The sequence below is a fragment of the Neopelma chrysocephalum genome, unplaced genomic scaffold (assembly GCF_003984885.1).
Source record: "Neopelma chrysocephalum unplaced genomic scaffold, ASM398488v2 Primary Assembly neopelma1_125, whole genome shotgun sequence".
NCBI lineage: Eukaryota > Metazoa > Chordata > Aves > Passeriformes > Pipridae > Neopelma > Neopelma chrysocephalum.
In genome coordinates this window covers 1934269-1954377 of record NW_020897787.1, presented here as the reverse complement: position 1 = coordinate 1954377, position 20109 = coordinate 1934269, and the positions used below count along the sequence as shown (strand labels likewise).

Genomic DNA, 20109 nt, shown 5'->3' with positions numbered 1-20109 from the left:
TGTGTTAGCCCCCATCCATGTGTTAGCCCCCATCCATGTGTTAGCTCCCATCCATGTGTTAGCCCTCACCCACTCCCGTTTTCTCCAGGAATATTCTCAGGAGACTGGCACTCGACTTTGGCTGTGGTGGGTTTGTTTGTCAGATGAAGAGCAGACCCTGGGGTTGCAGTGATCATAGCGTGTGCCTGTGTGCTGATCTGTATGTGCTGAGCTGCTTTCCCTAAATCCTGAAAGATGTGCTTAAAATGGAGATTGTACGTTCCCAAATAAGCCTTGATTTGCAGAGTGAAGGAGAAAATCGCAGTCAAAGAATGAGCTATAAAGGAGCTGGGCACAGCTGAGCATAATCCAGTGCTGGCAGTAGGGATTATAGTAAAATGTTACCAGCTATATAAAACTGGCAGTGGATGGCTCCCATAGGAATCTCTTTGAATATTTAAAGCCAGTGCAGCAGAGTTGGGTGATTAGGACTTTCCAAGATGATAGTAAAGTCTGTTATCCCCGTGCAATTCTAAAATCTAAGAATAACATTTACCTCATTAATTACTGCCCAAGCAAAAAAGCTAGAGTTGAACTGTATGCCTGAGAAAAAATTATTAATTAAGGCCTCTATAATGTGCTGGTAACTTTTGATGCCAGGGGAAAACAGTTCCAAGTTTCCCTGTGCTGCTGCTTGCCAGGGCTCAGTGCTGCTGGTCTCCTTGCCTTTGCTGGTAGGAGAGCTGCTTCAGCACCCCTGGCACATCTTGCTACCTACTGACAAAAATGAAAAATCCCTAAACTCAGTGTCTTATGTTCATGCTGGTACTGGTAATGAGGCACTTAATGAAGCACCAAATTCTTCAAATTATTTATTGTTTCTTTTTGAGAGGTGTTGTCTTAATGCCAGGACTTAAAATTTCAGTTTGTTAATGTTGGTTGTCAGAGTACTTGGAAATTTAATACAACTGTCACTCTTTGGTGCTGTTTTACCATAATGCTGTTGAACATGTTTAGCTGTGAAGACTGTAGTCACAGTATTCAAGAACTAAAGTAATGATAATGCAGCTCATCTTGAAAAAATTGATTTACAACAGTATCCACATAACCCATCAACACGTTGGGTAGGGTTGGTCACTTCAGTAATTTACTGAACTGGAGCTTTAGATGGTAACCTATCAAAATATACAGCAATATCTAAATCAAGTGTGAATTGTTGTAGTGGAGAAAGAGAGAAGGAACTATATAAATAATGAAAAAATAGTGGTGGTAAAAATAGTATTAAATTTGGATGGGAGAGCTGATGAGATAAAGGATGCAGAACACAAGGTGATGGAGGGAAGGAGAGGAGCAGTTCAAGTGCAATCAGGTACAGTTCATAAAAAGACCAACAGATACATGAGAGATGTTATTAGACATTCTCTTTTGTTTGTGGATTGTCTAAAACACTTCAGAGGGAATTCACAGAGTGGAAGTCTATGCTAGTGACCTCTGGAAAAAAACCACCAACACTGGAGCTGAAAACTGAGAGGGTTTTTTTTCCCTCCCTGTTCCAGTGTAACCTCCCGAGCAGAGCTTGGCCTGGGAGGGTTTTCTCCTTTGTGTCTGATACTGTTGTGGTTTTATTTTCCTTGAAGCTTATGCTCTGCAAGTGTTTGCAGGCACAAATGGGCATCCAGGCCTGCAGGGTTCAGGAATAACAAATAATAACAGCATTTCACCTCTTCTGCCTGTACTGTGATGGCAACGTGTTCCATTAGCACTCTGATTGCAGTGCTCCTGTCAAGATTCTGGTTTTTGCTGCTGGATTCTGAAAGCATTTGATCAGTTGATCTTGGTAATGTACTGGGCTTTTTCCCAAAGTCTTTCATAGCTGCTATCAGCAGGTGAAATTGTTAACAGTTTGATTCTATCTGTAAATAGAGGTAGAAGAATAAATAAATGTGTAATGATTTTTATTGAACCAGAGAATCAGGAAGCTATATGTAAAAAGAAATTTCCTCTTTCTGCAGTATTTGTTCGTAAAAGTAGATGAATAACACAAGGATCTCAATAGGACACTGGGTGCTTTTCCTTGCAGTCAGTAAAAAAAAGTGTATTTTTTTACTTTCGGAAAACTTTCTTTAGTGTTTGTCTTGCACCTACCCAGTTTTTTAACTCTTTATTTTATGTAGTGTATTTTACCAGCATTGCTTTTCCATTCTCTGATGACTGTAGTCATATAAAATGATCCAGATGGGCATTATTATTATTTGGGTGGTGTTTCTACTCTGTCATTGTCTCCCCATGATTCCTCAAGGAGCGTTTAAGGATTAAGGAAGGCAAACAGTCCACTGTTTTGGGGACAGAGTGCAGGACCCCAGTCTGTGTTCTGTCTGCTGCCAGGACTGTTCCCAGAGGATGGTTGGGAACACCCCCCAGGGGAGTGCTCTTGGTCAGCCTTGTGCTGAGCTGTGCTCAGCTGGTGTGAAAACAGCTCTGCTCAGCTCTCTGCCACGGGGGAACAACCCTGGGCAGGCCAGCAGGGCCACAGCATTTCCTGCAAGCTCGTGAGATTATTGGCAGACATTGAGCCAAGTAACAGAATATTTTTTAACAGCTTATTCCAGCTAATTTCTTGTTCCTGTTGTCAGTTATTTTGAATTCTGAGCTCTAAAGGTACCTTTCAGTATGAACTGTCTGGCAAAACTATGTGTCAAGTTCAGAGGGTTCCTCTCTAAAGTCCAGGACCCTAAAAGGTGCAAAAATGAAATGGCTTTTAGGTATTTGTAAGAACAGTAGTCTTCTCTCAGATCGCAGCCAGTTTCTTTATCTGTCCAAGACATCCTTAGAAAATAATCAATAATCTTTCTTCCCCCCTCTGTTCCCCATGCAATGCTTTAGGGGATGAAATATGGGCTTCTGGTGACAGCCTGAAAGCCCCTGAGATCAGCTCCCCTTCTGAGAGCAGGTGGGAGAGAGCAGGGTTTGGCCATGAACAGCAGGTCCCTGCATTGCTGCAATGAGAGCAGTGTCAGAGCACAGAAGGCAGGTGAGGCTGGTGAGTTTGTTTGGCAGGAGCTCAGTGTGTGCAGTTGGAAGGGAGGGGGTTCCACTGTTCCCCACGGACGTGGGAGGTGAGTTCTGGGAGCCCTGCGAGGCAAAGAGGAGGCGTTTGTGAGCTGCTGACTTCTGAGGAGAGCACAAAATCCCACCTTTGATGCTTGGTGTGTGAGGGGGGATACATTTAACTCTTCATTCCAAGAAACTTGTTGCTCTTTCTGTAGAGGAGAAACAAAGGACGGACTTGTAATGTTAGAAAAGTCAGAGCTGTAACATTAACTCGTTTCCCTAGTGGCTTTCTATCAAAGATATTTTTAAAGGCATTTGAACACCAAACTCTTCTTTGTGCCTTTGAAAAATCCCTTGTGTGAAAGCAGAGGTGATTTAGAAAGGCTTATCCAAGTTCAGAAGTTGGAAAATCTTTGATAATACTTCATACTGGTTTCAGAATTTCAGGACAAACATTCTTAATCGTAATTAATTCTTAATAGTGACTTGCTTACAAACAAACACATTCTTAGTAATAAGGAGGCCCTAGTGAATGCCTGGATACCTGAAGTGGATCCCTGAGAAGGATGAGTTGTGAGCAGTGTACCCTGAAAGAGATGCCTAACAGAGAGCAGTGCTTCAGATCCTTATTGACTGCTACAGAAATGTGTATTAGATTTTCCAGAGTGCATCTCCATATTTATTGCAAACTGGATTTGGTGCTGGTGCTTTTCTTCCTGTTTCCATACTAGTTTATTTCCAGCTTCTAACCCCTGTTGGCTTGGATTCCTGTGGAAGTTGGTGGTGGTTTTTTGGCATCATGTATTAAGGGTGGGTTTGTGGAGTCAGGGTTGTCTGAAAGTTCTTATCAGTCTTGAGCTACACATTGCACATAATTCTATGGAGGTTACTCCAAAGTGTTGCTCCTGGGCTACAAACTTGTCTGCTCATACCAGATCAGTGGTGCTGCTCCCTTGTCCTGCATCCCCTGGGAGGGGTTCCTGTGGGGTTGGCCCCTGACTGCCCTGCCTGCAATCCTGACAGGGCACAGAAAGAGTTGGTGCTGCAAAAAGGTGTAAAACTCCTGAGGACAAGATGTAGATCATAACAATAGTGATGAAGAGTTACTCTTCAGGTACTTGTCAAATACCTGTGCCCACACAAAAATACATCTTGGTGACTATTTTTAGGATCATCATGTCTAAAAAAATGTCAGGTTTTTTGTATTTTCAGGGTTTCATTTACTTTCAATACCATATTTCTTCTGCTGTAGGTCTGGGGAAGAGATATACTGCATTTATGCCTATATTTAATGGTAGAACCAACCTAATTTTCTGATTCCAGAGCTTGTTAACTCAAACTGCATTTGAAAATGGTGATTTTTTCCTTCAGTGAGATTGCATTAATGGGGCTAAAACTTGCTCAGTAGCTACATGACATTTGGAAGTGGTTTGTGATTTCTGTGAGCCATGTAGCATCAGTTACAGTACTCGGTGTCCTTTCCAAGGAATGCAGGACCAGAAGGGACCATCTGGGTTAGCAAAACAGAGCCCTCTCAGTCACAGGCAAAGACACAGACCTGCTGCACAAAGGCCCACAGAATAGGTTTTTTCCCTCACCAAAGACAATAAAGTAGTTCCCAAACCTTAAAACAAAGTAAAAAGTATTTTTAATTAAGAAGAAAGAAAACTACTGTGTCAGGCTTTATCATGGCCAAGAAGAAAAGCTAAAGTGTAATGAATTGCATACAAGTTGGGAGAAAAAAGAAAGCACTTACAATTAACTGACAACAGGATTCAGAAGACTTGTAAATTTTTGCAGTTTACTTATTGCCAATTGTGTTTCTGAAAGCAAAAATGAGCACTAGTTGGCACACAGGTTGCATATAAACCTCTTTGCTGTTAGGAAGGGACATCAAAGCCACTGAAGAATGGATATCCAAAGCAGAACTATGATTGTGAGCTACAAGGAACATTTCCTTCCATAGTATAAATTATCTTTATCTTTGGGAGGAATATAAACTAACAACTATGAAAAGATAGTCCAGTAATGCAGTTATTCATTTTAAGCCATTTTTAGTGGGTTGATTTCAGGTTAATTTGGAAAAACAGCATCTTTTGTTCAGAGAAAGGAACTGCATGTCACCATACCGTTCTGCAGATCAGCACCCATTACAGTAGCATTTAATTTAATAGGGGGAGGTTTTCCTGCTGTGAGGGGGACAGTCAATTGTTTAGTTCAAAAGAGTGCAATTCTTGTTTCTCTCAGCATCTCTTCAAAGATGTACCTTTTTGTTCATGTCTGGACAATGAACCTGTGAATGTTTACTTTATGTATTTGGAGTTTCTTAATCCACAGGGATGCATAATCTATTGAATTAATCTTCATTAGAGATTTACACAGGAGGGAATTTCCTTTTTCCTGGTCCTTTCTCCTTCTCTATACACAGGAGACAGTGATATCCCTGCTGAATTTAGGTATTTTTTATTCTTTACATATTGCCTGTGTTTACTTTAAATTCCTTTTTGTTGCTTTTACGAAGGTTTTGTATCATAAAATAAAAATACTTTACCCATATGTGAACGAAAGAAGGAGTTTAATACAATGGAGAAGAATGAACTCCATTATGAAGCATGCACACAGGCAGCACAGTGAGGGCAGCAGTTCTTCCCTTCAGCTCTCATGGGATGATTATAAAGTGCTGCCCAGTTGTGCTGATCAATGTTAATTTATGCAAATGCACCCGTGGTTGTTCGTGCACACAACGTGCTCATCAGTTCAGACAGACAGGTCTTGGGTGAATGAAGTGATGGCATGGCCAGCACTGCACAGAGCAGGTTCCCTCCTGAGAACAAGTTTTCCAGTGCTCCCAGTTGTCTCCTGGCAGTGTCCCCTCCTGCCCTTTGGTGTCAGTGCTGTCCAGGCTGGATGAGTGTCACAGTGTGTTCCTGTGGAACCTGTAACACAGTCAGGACTGGGAAGAAATTCTGCCTTCAGATCTGTGCAGTTCCCACTGGCTCGGGTTTGAGAGGCTCACAGAAATGGAAGGTTAAAAACAGGCCTCCAAAGTTAGAGATGGAAGGAAAGCCTGGAAGTGTGGCTGTTGGTCTGCTGGCAGCTGTGCATCCCCAGGGAGGGTGGGAATTCCTGCTGAGGTGTCAGGGGCAGATTGTGCTTCACTAACAGGAAATCTAGAAGTCAGGTTGTTTATCATAGCTGTGGTCTTAAACTACACTTGCTTATAGATTTTAAATAATTACATTTCTTGCTGTCTGTTCAGATTATTCATCTTCATTTGGTGTATCTTAAAAGGATTGTGTTACTGTCAGTTGATTTTTAGTGATACCTAGAGAAGAATATAATATTGCTTGCCTCTTTATTGTTGTTTCTTATTGTTTGATGTTGCTTTGCTATTTGCATGCAAAGGGTTATCTCTTGCTAGGTTCCCATCTTATGTCTGCAGCAGACAAGGAGTAGCTTTCAAGAATCCCTTTGACAACATTTAGGAGATTGTACTGAGTGCTAACAGTGCTTTAAATTCCATCTCCAGTATCTCAGGGTGTGATACCAGATATGAGCTGAGGAGTTTCAGCAGACTTGGATTGAACAAACCTCCTCTGGTTAAAAATAAAAGCCCCAGAAGAGATTGAGAAGCACCTTCGAGCAGACAGAGCCCTGTCCTTAGAAGATAACGAGGCTAAGATAAGTTTTCCCTCAGTAAGAGATAGGAAGAATTTGGGAGAATTAATTTCTTTTAATTCCTTCTTCAGTTTACTGTATTCCCATGTGCAATTAGACAGTATTAATTTTGAATCTCTGCATTTGCACCATGCTCTCTGGTAGCTGAGCTGCCAGCTGCTGACCTGTGCTGAGGGCTGGGCAGTGGAGCCTTCCTGGGGCATTGGGAACCCAGGGACGGTGCAGCTCTGCCTCAAGGCTCTCCTCTTTCTGGGGGTGCATTTCTAAGCAGGCCCCAAAGATTTCAGGCTGCAAAGGGGAGGATCACCCTGTGAGAGATGTAAAACCCAGCTGAGGAGATATGACCAATAATTGTAGCTCCTGTGGAGCAGCAGGTGGGTTCCTGCAGGAGGCTGAGCTGTCCCTCAGTCCTGGGGGCATTGCAGGCGATGCCATTTGATGTGTTTCTAATGACAGTTCATGCGAGGATTCCAATGTGGGTCTTTAGAGTGAAAAATATATTAATATGCTGAATGCTTCCAAATGGATATTTGGGAGGTGCCTATTTATTTGTGTTGCCAGAATTTTTGGGGGTGGTGGTGGGGAGGGCAAATTAATGCAAAATTAAGTAGACAGCAGTGTACATCTTTAATGTTAAATAGTTATGGCTACTGTGAGCTGCTGCTCTTGGTATGATCCAAGTGTAGCATCTGTCTTTCCTGTATTCTGCATTTGCACTGACATTATGATTCTGAACTTAGAATCAGTAAGCTGAGAGAATTAGTCATTATATATGAGTATTGTGTCTTTTCTCAGGGAATTTAATCAGTAACACCATACACAATTAATTTGAACAAATCTAAGCAGGTTACTATGGGATCAGGAGCAAGAATATATTCTTAAGTCAGACAACACCTCTATTAAGTGTTCAGATTAAAATTATAATTTAAATTAAAATTCAAGTGAGGCCCATTTCCCTTTAACCAATTTCTTGGAAATAATCACTGCTGAAGTACATGTTGAGCCCTTTCATTAACCTTTACAAGAAAGCTCTAAGTGTTGCTCCTTGGCTGAGATGTTAATATGCTAGTCATGCTGCTGACCTGTTCACAAAAGCTGAATTCCCAGCTGCATTTGCATTGATCTGCAGCTGAAGAGAGCTCTTTCAGAGCTGAGTGTTGTTCTCCAGCTACAACTGTATATAGTTATTGGAGTGATAATACAACAAACATTAATTATGTCGATGAAAACGCATCAGTTTTTCCTATGTTGAGTATGAAATAAATGATTTTGTATATGCAATGGGAAATCTTGTACAATGAATAATAATTTTTCCATCAAAGACACCAAAGTAGGCTGTTGCTGCTCTCCTAAAAGCTGTGGGAAGGGGTGAGATAGAAGGCAAGAAACGGAGTCATCTCAAAGGGGAAAGTTGCTGGACTGGCATTGCACAGCTGGTTGTTGCCTCAAAGAATCCCAGTGCCTGTTTTCAGAGAGCACTGGTGCAGTGATAGCTGCAGGTTCTCCAGCTCCTCGGGCAGTCCCTCCTGCCAGGCTGGGCCTCAATCCGAGCTCTGTCAGCGCAGGACTCAGGCAGGGGGGTCAGCTTGGCCTGGGCCATGGGGCAGGGACTGAGGAGGTGCACACAGGGCCCAGGAGCTGCCCCAGGGGCAGGGGACAGATGCAGGACAGTCATTCCTCTGCTGGGTGTCTGCCCCAGCTGCTGCTGCTGCTGCCAGGGTTGGGGTCACTGTGGGGCAGCTCGTGCTGTGCCATGCAAGGAGGAAAGGGCAGGGTCTGACTGGCCCTTGGGTGACACAGGGGGGTCACAAATGCTCAAAGTTTGGGAATCAGTGCTTTGGCCTGTATTGGCCATAACCTGCTCTCTCCTCTAGTCATCAGGTTTATCCTCCTGATACACAGGAAAAAGGAATGCAGGTTATGTAGAACGACAGGGTTGGGCTGTTGTGGAAAGCTCACCCTCTGTCCTGGCTGGCAGTCAAGTTGTGCTAATGATGGAATTAACTGTCTCTGAGATGAAAGCCAGGGACAAGAGATACAACTCTGGCTCATTCCTGTAACATTTCTCCTCAATGTAGCTTGTCTTGAAGGTAGGGTTCTAAACCTGAAAGCAGGTCAAAGTGCTACATTGAAAGCAGATTTATGCTGTATAAATACAAATGAGTAGAAGTGAGATGTATTAACAGTACTTACGTGTCTGCATGCATTAAAAGAGAACTGTGAAACAGAAAATGTTAGGCAGAGTTAAAAATAAGGCACGTTGCAAGATTTGGGCTTCCTGCTGTGTGAATGGCAAAGTCTGTTGGTGATGAGCTTTTTTGTGTAGTTATACTGAACCTGGTCCTGTTGGGGGAATTTCCATGAAGTAATAATAATAATAATAATAATAATTCAGTTATACTCCCCCAAATAGGAAGAAATAAAAGTAATTCAAAGGGTTTTTCTAAGGGGAAAAAGATGTGGTCACAGCTCACAGGGAAAAAGAAATGAGGACAAATATGTCCTATACCTAGTAAATCACTAAAACCCAGGCTCAACAGGCTTGTATCATAAAGCAAAACAGAAAGTTAAGTCACACATCCTACATTATTATTAATTCAAGTATTTGATGGGAAAGTTGCCTAGATACCCACTTATAAATAAGATTTTTTTCTCACTGACTTACAGCACAAAGTCTCTCCTGGCCTCACCATGTGAAACCGAATTACAGTGGTTAAACCTGCTCAGCTTTCAGCCTCCTTGTCTGAGGCACAATATCAAATAATCCTCAGCTGCTCCTCAGTGTCCCTGTGGAGGAGCAGCTCGTGGCTGCTGTGCTTCCTGGCAGCTCTCAAGTGTGCTGCTTCAGGCAGAGACCATCTCTTTATAGGGAATGCAGAGTTCAGGCTGAGGGGTTCAGAATCCAAATCTGTTCTGTGTCTAAGAACTGTGTGTGTGCTCTGACAGGGGTGGTTTGATGTGTGAGGGTTTGGCTGCTCAGTGACTGTCTGGCAAACGTGCTGCAGTCTGTGAGGTCACTTGGAAGGGGATAGGATTTTTACATATCATAAAAATTACTTTATAGTGATAGTTCTGTTGTGATTCTTCTGCTGATGGTATTTGAGCATGAAGCATTGTATGTTTTGTAAAAGCAAGCAAAGTTGTAATTAGGGGAGAACTAACTGAACCTCTTTTCTCTTTACATTGCAACTTAGGGAGACAACTGAGTTTAAAAGAAATGTTAGTCTGCTGAAGTACCAAACCACCACAATATCAGAACAGTTGGTAACCAACATATGCATGGTTAGTTGATTATTCTGATTATCCCAGAGATATAATCCCAAAGATTATTCTCTTTTGAAAAAACACGGTTTTTCTGGTGAATACTTAAAGCATTTGGACACTGAAAGATCTTAATGCTTACGTGGCAAGCTGACACAATGTGATCAGTGGCATTCTAAGCTTTTGCATCTAAGATGTGCCATCACTCTGCCCTCAAAATAAAGCCAGAGGTTTATATGTTTGTAGGAGTCACAAGTGGTTCTTTGCACCAAATATATGCATGCAGAAGTCATTTGTTCTCAATTGGCTCATTCCAGAATGATGAACACAAGGTCCAGTCTTTGGATCAGCACAATTTCAAATCTAACACTGAGATTGGCAGTGTCAGCAAGGGTCCCTGGGGATGATTGCTGCAGTGATGGGCTTTAAGAAAGGCTCATTCCACACAGTGCAATGTAATCACTAAATTAACTTATACAGCCTTCCATACACTGTTTAAGGCAACCTTTTATTTCTGTTTATGTACTGCATACTGAAGCCTAGGATTTTACAGGTGAATTCTTAATTCAGATTCCTGAGTCATCCCTATACATTTAGGCTTCAAAAAGCCAGTGGAGTGAGGATGGAGTCATTCAGCTCAGTGCTCCCCTGTGTTTGGGCTTGCAGGTGATCTGTACAAGCTGTCTTCAATTCAATTCTATTTGGCTTCTCTGCATGTAACTCTGTTAGCCTTTGTCATGCTGCTTTTAACAAGCCTTTTTTTTGAAAGGCAATCAAATCAAGGCAGAAAAGGTCAGTAATAGGAGATCTCCCATGGAGGAGTCTGTGGGAGCTGACACCCATGTCCAGGTCCCTGGTGCCCTGCTGACAGAAGCTGCATTCAGCTGCTCTGGGATCAACTTCATTTGCAGGTGGTATCAACTTTCATGTGTAGTGATAAAGGGCAAAGTGAGAATTTTCTATTGAGTATTACTCGTCCCTTACTGACATGGCAGCCTTGAAAAGCCACAGCTACAGTGTGAACAAGGTTTCCACCTGCCTGAATTACTTGTTGCAGATGTTTGTGTAGATCTGTGGGTATGAGCCATTGCAAGTGGACTCAGCGAAGGACTTTCAAAATAGGGTCCTAATTGAAATAGTTCAGTTTGCAGTGTGTGCCTGTTCTATAAATGTAATGTGTCCATGTGTTCTGGAGCTCCAGCAAGCAGCTGTGATGGGGCTGGGGAATGCAAATAGCTCAGAGAGGCCTGGGCAGCCCATACACATTTGCCTGGAGAGATCAATGTTAATTACAAAAGCAGTTGTTTCCTCAAAAATTGTTTGTCAGAGTTCTTGCAATTGAAAAGAGGGATGAATGTGATAAAACAAGGCAGCTATTTGGTTTCCGAGAAATACTCACAAACATAGAATTAGTGCTTTTATTTGTTGCTGTTCTGCTTTGTTTGTTTTCAGATAATGTTGGAGCACAGAAAATCCTGGGTTGTATAAAATGAAAAATCAGTAGACCTGCATTTCAATAACAGTTGACTTCAAAGAACATCTTTGATTCTGGAGGAGTGGTTTTGGAACTGAAGTGAATTTGCTTTGAATTTACTTAGGTTGTATTCATGCCTTCCTTTCTTCTGCCAGCTGCTTATAATTTCATTGATCTGTGAATGTATCAGCAGTGTGTCTGGTACATGGGATAACAAGGACAGAATAATGTGCCAAGCAGCATGGGAGGCACTTTGACAAGTTAGTGCTTTACCTACAGCAGTTTTACAAGATCAGGTTGGAGCTCTCCAAGTGACCTACATGAGTTGTTTCCTGAGTCTCTCACTGCTGAAAATCAAGTTGTGTTATCAGCTGGGTGAGCAACGAAGTCTCACCACCTTCAGTGCCTACCAGTTGGGCTTCTTTGCCTTGGTGAGCCAGTCAGAATTCTCAATTGGTTTCAGGATAATAAATTCAGCAAGTAATTTTGTAACTCAGCTACAAAATTACTTCTTTAAATGCACAAGACACTCTGAGATAGAAAGGAAAAATTATTCGTGCGTGTTAAACCAGAACACAAACTTTTAAAATTTGGTAGAAGAGTTTTTTCACCTTTGGAAGGATGAAATGGCTGGATCTTGCATATCCTGGCCTTATGGCTTTTGCCCAGTAGTATTTTCCATCCCAAGAGATCAATAATCCTTTTAAGCAGAATGAATAGTGTAACCAGCTGGTGGTACCTGCTCTGTGTTCTGTGGGAGTTCAGGGATCTCCTCCCAGGCCCTGCCCAGCTTGACAGCACTTGCTACAAAAGGTACCAGCAATATTGGGGGACTCTGTGGCTGTTCTGGCTGTAGGGCCCAGGAGGGAATGAAGGTGGCTTGGCCATGAATGCTGCTGTTCCCCAGGAAAGGTCCCTCATTTCTCAGGAGCTGGGGCTGTGCTGGCCCGGGGTGTCTCTGGGACAGCAGCCTTAACTCACAGCTGAGGGAGTTACTGCTCCCCATCCTATTGCAGGTTGTCCTTTTGGTGGGAAAAGTTTGATGTTTAATTGCACAGACATGAGTGGGTTTTCCTTACCTGTAGCCAAGGCACAGTGGAATTTGAAGTGTTTTTGTGTCCTGTACAATACAGCTTTATGTCACTGCACGAGGCTTCTGGCCCTTCATTTTGCAGATAACACCTGTCAGATTCATAGAACAAAACAGGAATAAAAATTACTGTTCTCTTTTGTGAATTCCTTTCACTAGAGGAAATACAAAGGCTTTATTTTTTCAGTTTTGCTGGTGCATTTACTGCACATAACAAAAATTATCTGAGATAAAAATCTACTGTACTTTGACTCCCGTTGATAGTGAAGCTCATTACACCCCCATTATAATTATTCCCCTCTTTATGTATACCTCGTTAAACACTTCAGAACTGGCATCCAGGGGATGCTGTTTTAAGAAACTATTTAAGTGATCAGGATGAATTATGTAAGATAGTAACAGTGTGTTCCTTCTGCATCACTTCAGATCTTACAAAATTTGGGGTGCATAATAATCAGAATTATACAAATAATATTATTCCATCTAACAGTTCTCTCATGCTTTCCCAGTATGCATTTGCTTCACTAAAGCAAATTCACCTCTGGGAGCAGTCCTACTAAAGACAATATAGGAGTACAAGCCCTGGCCAAAAACAAATGGCATCTCTACCTGCAATACTCAAATAAAAGTATGTCCTGAAAAGTGTAGCATAGGCAAGGGGCAGCCAGCAGAGGTAGAAATGCAACTAATAGCTATTAAAGATAATTGAAAAAAAAAAGGCATTTGTTTTTCATCACTGAAGTTGTACCATTCATGACACAGACTCTCCGTTGCTGGTATGTGACATCTTCAGCTGTGGAGGGAGAATCAGATAACCTCCCAAAAATAACAGTATCAGGAACGTTACCTTTCACAACTTGCACCTTTTCCTTTGGGAACTGTTCTGTTACATGCAGGAGATAATGCAAGCTTGCACTGAAATATGATTTTCATTTCAGTGCTGAAGAGCTTCACTTCCAAGATCCTTACATTCAATATGTGAAAGCTTGCATTTCTAGTAAAGACAACTGAATTTTTAGAAATATATTTCTGCTCTACAAAATGACTCTTAAAAATTGAATTCTGAAGTGAATCACAGGGCAAAATGAGTTTATTTAATAGCAGGACAAGCCTCTGTTGGTTTGGAAGATGTAGCAAAAGTCTCTCCAGTTTAGGCATTGCATTAACAGTCCTCCTGTGAGTGCTGTACTGCTTAGCACTTCTATAAACCTAATAATTTGCACAGACATTTGACACGTCTGAGAATGCTCTTTGAAAATAATGGACTGCACAGTGAGTCTGGAGCATGGAAGAAGCTTGACAAATACCTCAGTGAAGGTCTGGTGAAAGCACCCCCTGTGTAACTTGCCGTGGTACAGCTGGGTGTGCAGTGGTTACTAAACCCAACCTTTTGGAAGCTAAAATTAGTTGCTTGCACTGTGAATATGGAACCAGAGCTGGCAAAGAAAAAAAAAAGAGAAGCCACTCTTTGGTTTTTCTGACTATGTTTGGACCAAATTTCAGTGCACTCCGTACTTTTCCCCCTGGAATAGCAGCATCTCTCCACAGGACCTTGTCTGCTGGGTGAACAGTTGTGACAGTAAAGCTTGGCTGAGTGAATGAAAGCAGCAGGGAGGATCCAGGATGTTTGCTTTGCATCTTAAATCTAATACTGAGATCAAATTGTTTATACTGGGGATAGGCCTAGGTCTGTTTTGAATTAGCACTTCAGATTCTCTACAGCTTTTTTATTTGGATTGAGATCTTATTTTGACTTATCTTATATTCTGGTATATGGAAATATCATGCATGAAATACCGTGCATGAAAATGTAATCTGGAAAGCCCACGCATTGGTGCACAGAGCTTCTGGTTATTGATTAAGGAACAGCTGTTTCAATTAAACATTTTACTTTCAATCATAATAAAAAACTAGTAATAGTTTGACTCAGTGGAAATTTTCAAAAGCATATTAAATATTTAAAGAAGTTTGTTCTGCTGATGGCTAAGAGAAGCATGTAGTGTGCATCATCTGTTGGTGAGCACACAGGAACACTGCAGGGCTTCCTTTGACAGATGTGTGCAAATACTCTGCCCCTCCTGCTCCTTCTGGACAGGACACTGCCTGCTCTCATTGCAGTTGCAAGAGTAATCAAAATATGGGGGGTAAAATGAAATATCTGTAGATTGTCCTGATCTTTACAAATGCATTTGATAACAGAAAAACACAGAATTTTTAAGGAAAATAAAAGTCCCCAGAACAGTAAGGAGCTCTGTATGCACATATGCATACCCTAACAAAGTAGCTGCTCATTTCCCTTCATTCATTGTTTTTTCTTTTCAGATTCTCGTCAGGTTCTTTTTCTGGTTTATACTACTCTCTGATTTAGTGGTAGAAGTGGTAGAATGTTCCATATTTAGCACATCTTCTCTTGTTTTGTTTCTAAACAGGGACAACTTTGATTACCAGCAACACAATTTTGATATTTCAAGGATATACATAATTTTGTATATACTCCAAAAAATGAGATTACCCTTTATTCTTGTTTCTTCCACAGAGATACAAAAAATTCTGGCTCAGAAATGAGGTTCCCCTCTTCCTATCCCACCTCAAATTTTGCGTTCACTTTTTTCTACCAAATTCCCCCACAACTCGTGCCCAGCAGCAGTGATGGCTGAGGAGGGGACATCTCTGAACACAGAACCTGAAAGGCTGAAAGCTGCAGGCAGGAGCTGGGATCTGCTCTGCCCACAGCAAGCAGAGCTCTTGGGCACTGTGGTGCCAGTGCCCGAAGGTGGTTCCTCCCAGGGTTAGCAGAGCCCAAAGGATGCCCTGGCACTGAACTCCTGGGCTGGGACAGGGAAGTGCCCGGTTTGTCAGGGGAGCTGGGAAGGACCAGAGGAGGGATCAGCATTTCCTGTGCAGGGCAATGGTTAACAAAAAGTGCAGTAAATCTTAGGATGAGTGAGGAACGTGCTGCAGTCCTTCTGTTCTGCATTCTTGGGAGAGTGAAGGATGTTTTTGGAGATTGCCATTGTGGTGGCAAACACGTGAACCAGGCCCAGCCTGGAGGGGAAGGGAGCACTGGATTCATGGATGTCTGTGGGAGAAAAGTGATGGCAAATATCAGAGACTGCCAAGTGCTGAGAGACTGGGTGGGATATTTTGAAATACTCATATATTGCTAACTATCTCCTTTTATGTCTTACTCTGTAAGAAGAAATGGAACTCTGAGAGGATTGGCACAGTTTAACCTACCAGTGCAGTGAAATGAATTTACAAATAAGTAAACAGAATATTTTTGCTTGAATTTGTCACCATGTTTGAAAAGCTGCAAGTGTGGAGTGCTTGGGGTCATTTTTTGTTTTGTTTTGTTTTTAAAAAGAGAATTTTAATAGACTTATGTTTAACTGCTTGAAAATAGGCTGAGTATTTTTGTTGCATGTCTCAGAGCAATTTGATCTTAAGAAATCTTGAGTTTGGATTCTCGCATTGACACAGTCGTAAGTTTTGGGGGAAAGATTCAGTATTTCTGTGTTGAGTTTTGAGTAATGCTGATTTTTATATGATTACCCACCATACAATTAGGTCTCTGGATCCTGAGGAAATATGCCTTTGTCAGTAGAGCTGGAAATTGTGAGTTAAGGAGTCCAGTCTCAGGGTTTCCATGAAAACTTCTTCAAGTTACAAATTCTCTGTTTTTCCAATTTTCCAAAAGTAGAACATGAATAAATGTACTTTAACTTTCTTTATAGGAGTAGCTGTGTTTTAGTTCAGTTGTGCTGTATTTTAATTTCCTTTATAAATTATTTTGAGAATTGGAGGTAAGCTTTTTTATAGAGAAACTGATATTTATTGGCAGGGATTTGTGTTGGATTTACTGTCGGTTAAGGTAACTTTTCTTTGCCAGCTTTAAGACCAATTTCAACAGTATAAAAATACCTACTCCAGGGAAAATTGATTACTTTATACTTCTCTTGAACTGTCTTGGACTACCCAGAAGCCTGAAGGCTCAAAGTGCTGCTTGAGACAGTCCAGCTTTTCATTGTGCAGGGAGCCTGTGCCCCCTGACAAGTTTTGGGCAAGGCAAGGCTGGAGTCAGGCCTTGGGAGGTTTTAGGTGGTGAAAGATGAGGAGGAAAAATCTTATCTCCACTCCTGTATTGGGCACCTAAAGCCAACACTGTTCTGTCTCACTGAGGTTTGTTAAACAAACCATCTACAAAGATCAGATTTATGTAGCCATTATTGAATTACTCCAGCTCCTGTAAAATAGGAGGCTAAAGCACACTAAAAGGTGATTTTGTAAATAGAGCCCCTTCCGTGTCTCTTGTATAAACAGAGCTCAGGGTCACAGATTGGGGGTTGTGCTCTGCACTTGCCTCACTACCCAAGCACACCAAATAAGGGCTCAAAATAGAGAGTGTTTAGTTTTCCAGGTGCTGGCTGAGATCACCAGCTGGGCACATGAACTTTTGCTTTGTCTGAATCTTGCCTGATAGCAAAGCTTTTCTGAAAACTTCAAGCTGTCTGAAGTATTTGCTGTTATTTTCAGCCATTAGAGGCTATGCTATTGATTCTATTTCTTACCAGTTCCTAAGGCCATAAATAGGAATTGACACTTGGAAATATGTGATTGTCCTCCATATGAGAAAAGACAGTTCTACTGATTAGGATATCTTGGTATGAATTCCAAGAAGTTACTCAAACAATGCAATTAAATTTATATTTTAAAGCAATAGCCTTGCTGATCATAACTGGCATTGGTTGCTGTGTTACTTTGTTTGCATAACCAGGATATTTTTAGAGGCATTCATGGCATTGGCCCCTCTAAAAAACAACAGAAACTGTCAGTCTGCCTCTATTTCCACTGAAATACATATAATTGAAGAAAGTTTCTGGTGTCCAGATTTTTAGGTGAGCCTTCATGCCTTAAAATGAAGTTGAAATAAATACCCTGGTGAAAAGTTCCCACAGGACATGTCTTTGACTAGTCAGCTGATGCTTCCAGGCTGGTATTGGTGCATTCACATCCAATAAGAGAATGCACAAAGTTTTGCAGGTATATTTTAGAATTTGGAGTTGGTTTGGGCCAGGCCCCCAGGGAGTACAGCTGGTTACTAATGCACCAACTGGTGTTCATTGCTGGGCTCACAGCTGGGGTGTGTAAAGTACAGAATAAACCTTTCCCAGGCTTGAAAGATAAGGTGTGTCCCTTCTGCATTTAGGATTCTGCACAGGAGTTTTGAGCAAATAATATCTGTTGTGTCAGAGTAGAATCAGTGTTGCTTGCAGGAATATAAAAGCTGGTTTTGCAATAATGAATTCAGCTTCAATTTTCCATCCATTTTGAAAGAAAAAAGGGACAAAACTGTCATGTTTTTAATGTTATTCAGTGGGTTATGTAATAGTTCAGATAGATTTTTAACATTTGTGTGTTTCCATACATTAACATAATTGAATTTATATTTTTTATATTAAGTTTAAAACTTAATCCAGTTTAATTCAGGTAGCAGAAGGTGTGTGGGTATGGTTTTTGTTCTAGGAATGTGATCTGGGACTACCAAAATGGGATGATTTGCTTTTGGAAATGAGAATCTGTTGCCATGCCACACTTCACTGTCAAGCACAAAGCAAGTTTTGCAGTGTGATCATAAGCAAATTTTCAGTGCTGTGAGAGAAAAGGTCCCATTTGGGTTGGGGGGTACACAGGGTACCATGCCAGATTAATTTCTCTGCTGCAGGTTCAGGTCCCTGGAGCTGCCAAGGTTGCAGGTAATAACAGCACCACATCTCCCTCATGTTCACCTTTTACAGAAATGTAAAGAAAGGCATCACTGAGATTCCAAAGACTGCTTTTGGAAATGTAGCCCCGGTGGTTGATACCTCCTTGTGTTGAACAGGGATTGCACCATCACTAACTCATAAATACTCCAGAGCCTTGAGCAGCTTCATCAATTTGGGGGGGTATTTGTTTTTTTTCCTGCAGACATCTACTTAGCTGCTGACATCACCAATATTTAATGAGACTTGTAAATTCAAACTTCTTAATATTCTGTTTTTTACAGGTTAGTTCAATTAAGTTAAACGTCTTGTTTATGCTGACTTCTTGCCTGATGGCAGCCTGTGGACATAAAAGAGACAAGCTGCAGAGCAGCAAGGCAACCTTTGATTGCCTTCTTTAGAAACAAAGGAGAACATTTAGGCAGAAACTGGTAACTGAACATCACAATGGCAAGTCTGCAGAAACACTTTCCTCCTTCCCTTCTCCTCCTGCCACATGCTTGGTTTGAGTTGGGTTCTTTGGTCATCAGTGATACACCAAATTCAGCTTCTCATGCACAGAGGGTCCACATTTTTACTAGGATTTTCCTAGGCTTTAAATTGCTATTGGTTGAGGTGGAAGTTAAGGTGAGCCAAAAGTTGTGCTTCATTCTCTTGCCCTGCACTGTGAGCTGCTCCCTGGAGCGAGGGGCTGCAGGGCAAACACCAGGCTGGGAGGTGGGAGCAAGGGAGCAAGGAAAGATCTCCATTGGAGCCACTGGCACTGGAGATTCTGCAGCTCTGTAAGGACAGGCTGGAATCAAACATGGAAAACAGTTCAGGGGTTTGTCCTTTTGGGGGAGGGTTTTTTCCAGAAGGTGAGTTAGTTGTTGAACCAGGCTCTAATTAAAAGCATGTATAAGAATAATCACGGGGAAAACACTGAATAAAGAAAGGAGGATTTTATGAAGTGTGTCTAGGAGGAAAACCAGATGAGAACAATGAGGAAAGCAGAAATGAAGTTGTGTTTGTCTAATAAGCAAGGATGAGAGCCTGAGTGAGAATTCTCTCAGTTACGTCATCTCAGTTGTTTTGTGTGCTGGAGTGGGAGTACTGTTGTAAGATTTATTTCTTTGCTTCAAATTACACTGACAATAAGGAAATAAAGGTAACAAAAAGCCAATACAGTCTAAACAAACTGCTTTTCTAGAACCCAACTTTAGATACATACTGCTATGACTTCCACTGAAGACCAACATTGTCAGGATTCAAGAAAAACTAGTTTTAATGAATCTGTGTAAATTACTATGTCAAGTTACCTATAAGGTAACTTTCCAAATCAGTCATTTCAGCAGTTTTATTCATTTTTTTAAAAAATAATTGTTCTGCCAGTGATTTACAAGTATTTTTAAAAATACAGATGAGATATTACTTTGAAGAACTTTGAAGAAATCTTAGTTGTCTGAATTTGAAAGTGTATTTTAGTTTCTAAGCAAAAGGAAGTTAAAACTTTTCTGACCATTTCTAGACTGTCCACATAACCTTATTATTATTTCTTGTTTCTCCTCTCTTTCTCTACCACTTGTTGACTTGTAGAGTCCTTTGTTTAGTTTGCAAGCAGTGTTGGAGCTGGGAACATGTCTTTTGATCTATGATGTCTCTAGCATACTTCTGGGCATCATTATCATCATAAAAATCTTTCAAACCTTTCCGCCTGATGGCTTGTTATCACTGAAGTTGAGATGTTTTATACTGGCACCATAAAAAAAATTAAATAAAGTCTATTTTTAGCCTTCAAACACTTAGAAAGTAATAAAAACAACTAAACAAGACTG

At 41.3% G+C, this 20109-nt stretch overlaps 1 protein-coding gene across 7 annotated transcripts in view; it reads left to right on the top strand.

The window, feature by feature from the left end:
* Positions 1–20109, top strand: part of SMPD3 (sphingomyelin phosphodiesterase 3) — an 88478-nt gene that overhangs the window by 31929 nt on the left and 36440 nt on the right. Inside the window, exon 1 of one of the 7 annotated variants that reach the window (XM_027698203.1) lies at positions 9907–9990. The exons of 5 other annotated variants lie outside the window; for them this stretch is intronic. The gene's annotated coding sequence lies outside the window, so the exon portion shown is untranslated. Of the gene's footprint in view, positions 1–9906; positions 10067–20109 lie in introns of those variants that run through there. One more of the 7 variants, XM_027698204.1, reaches the window with a different exon arrangement.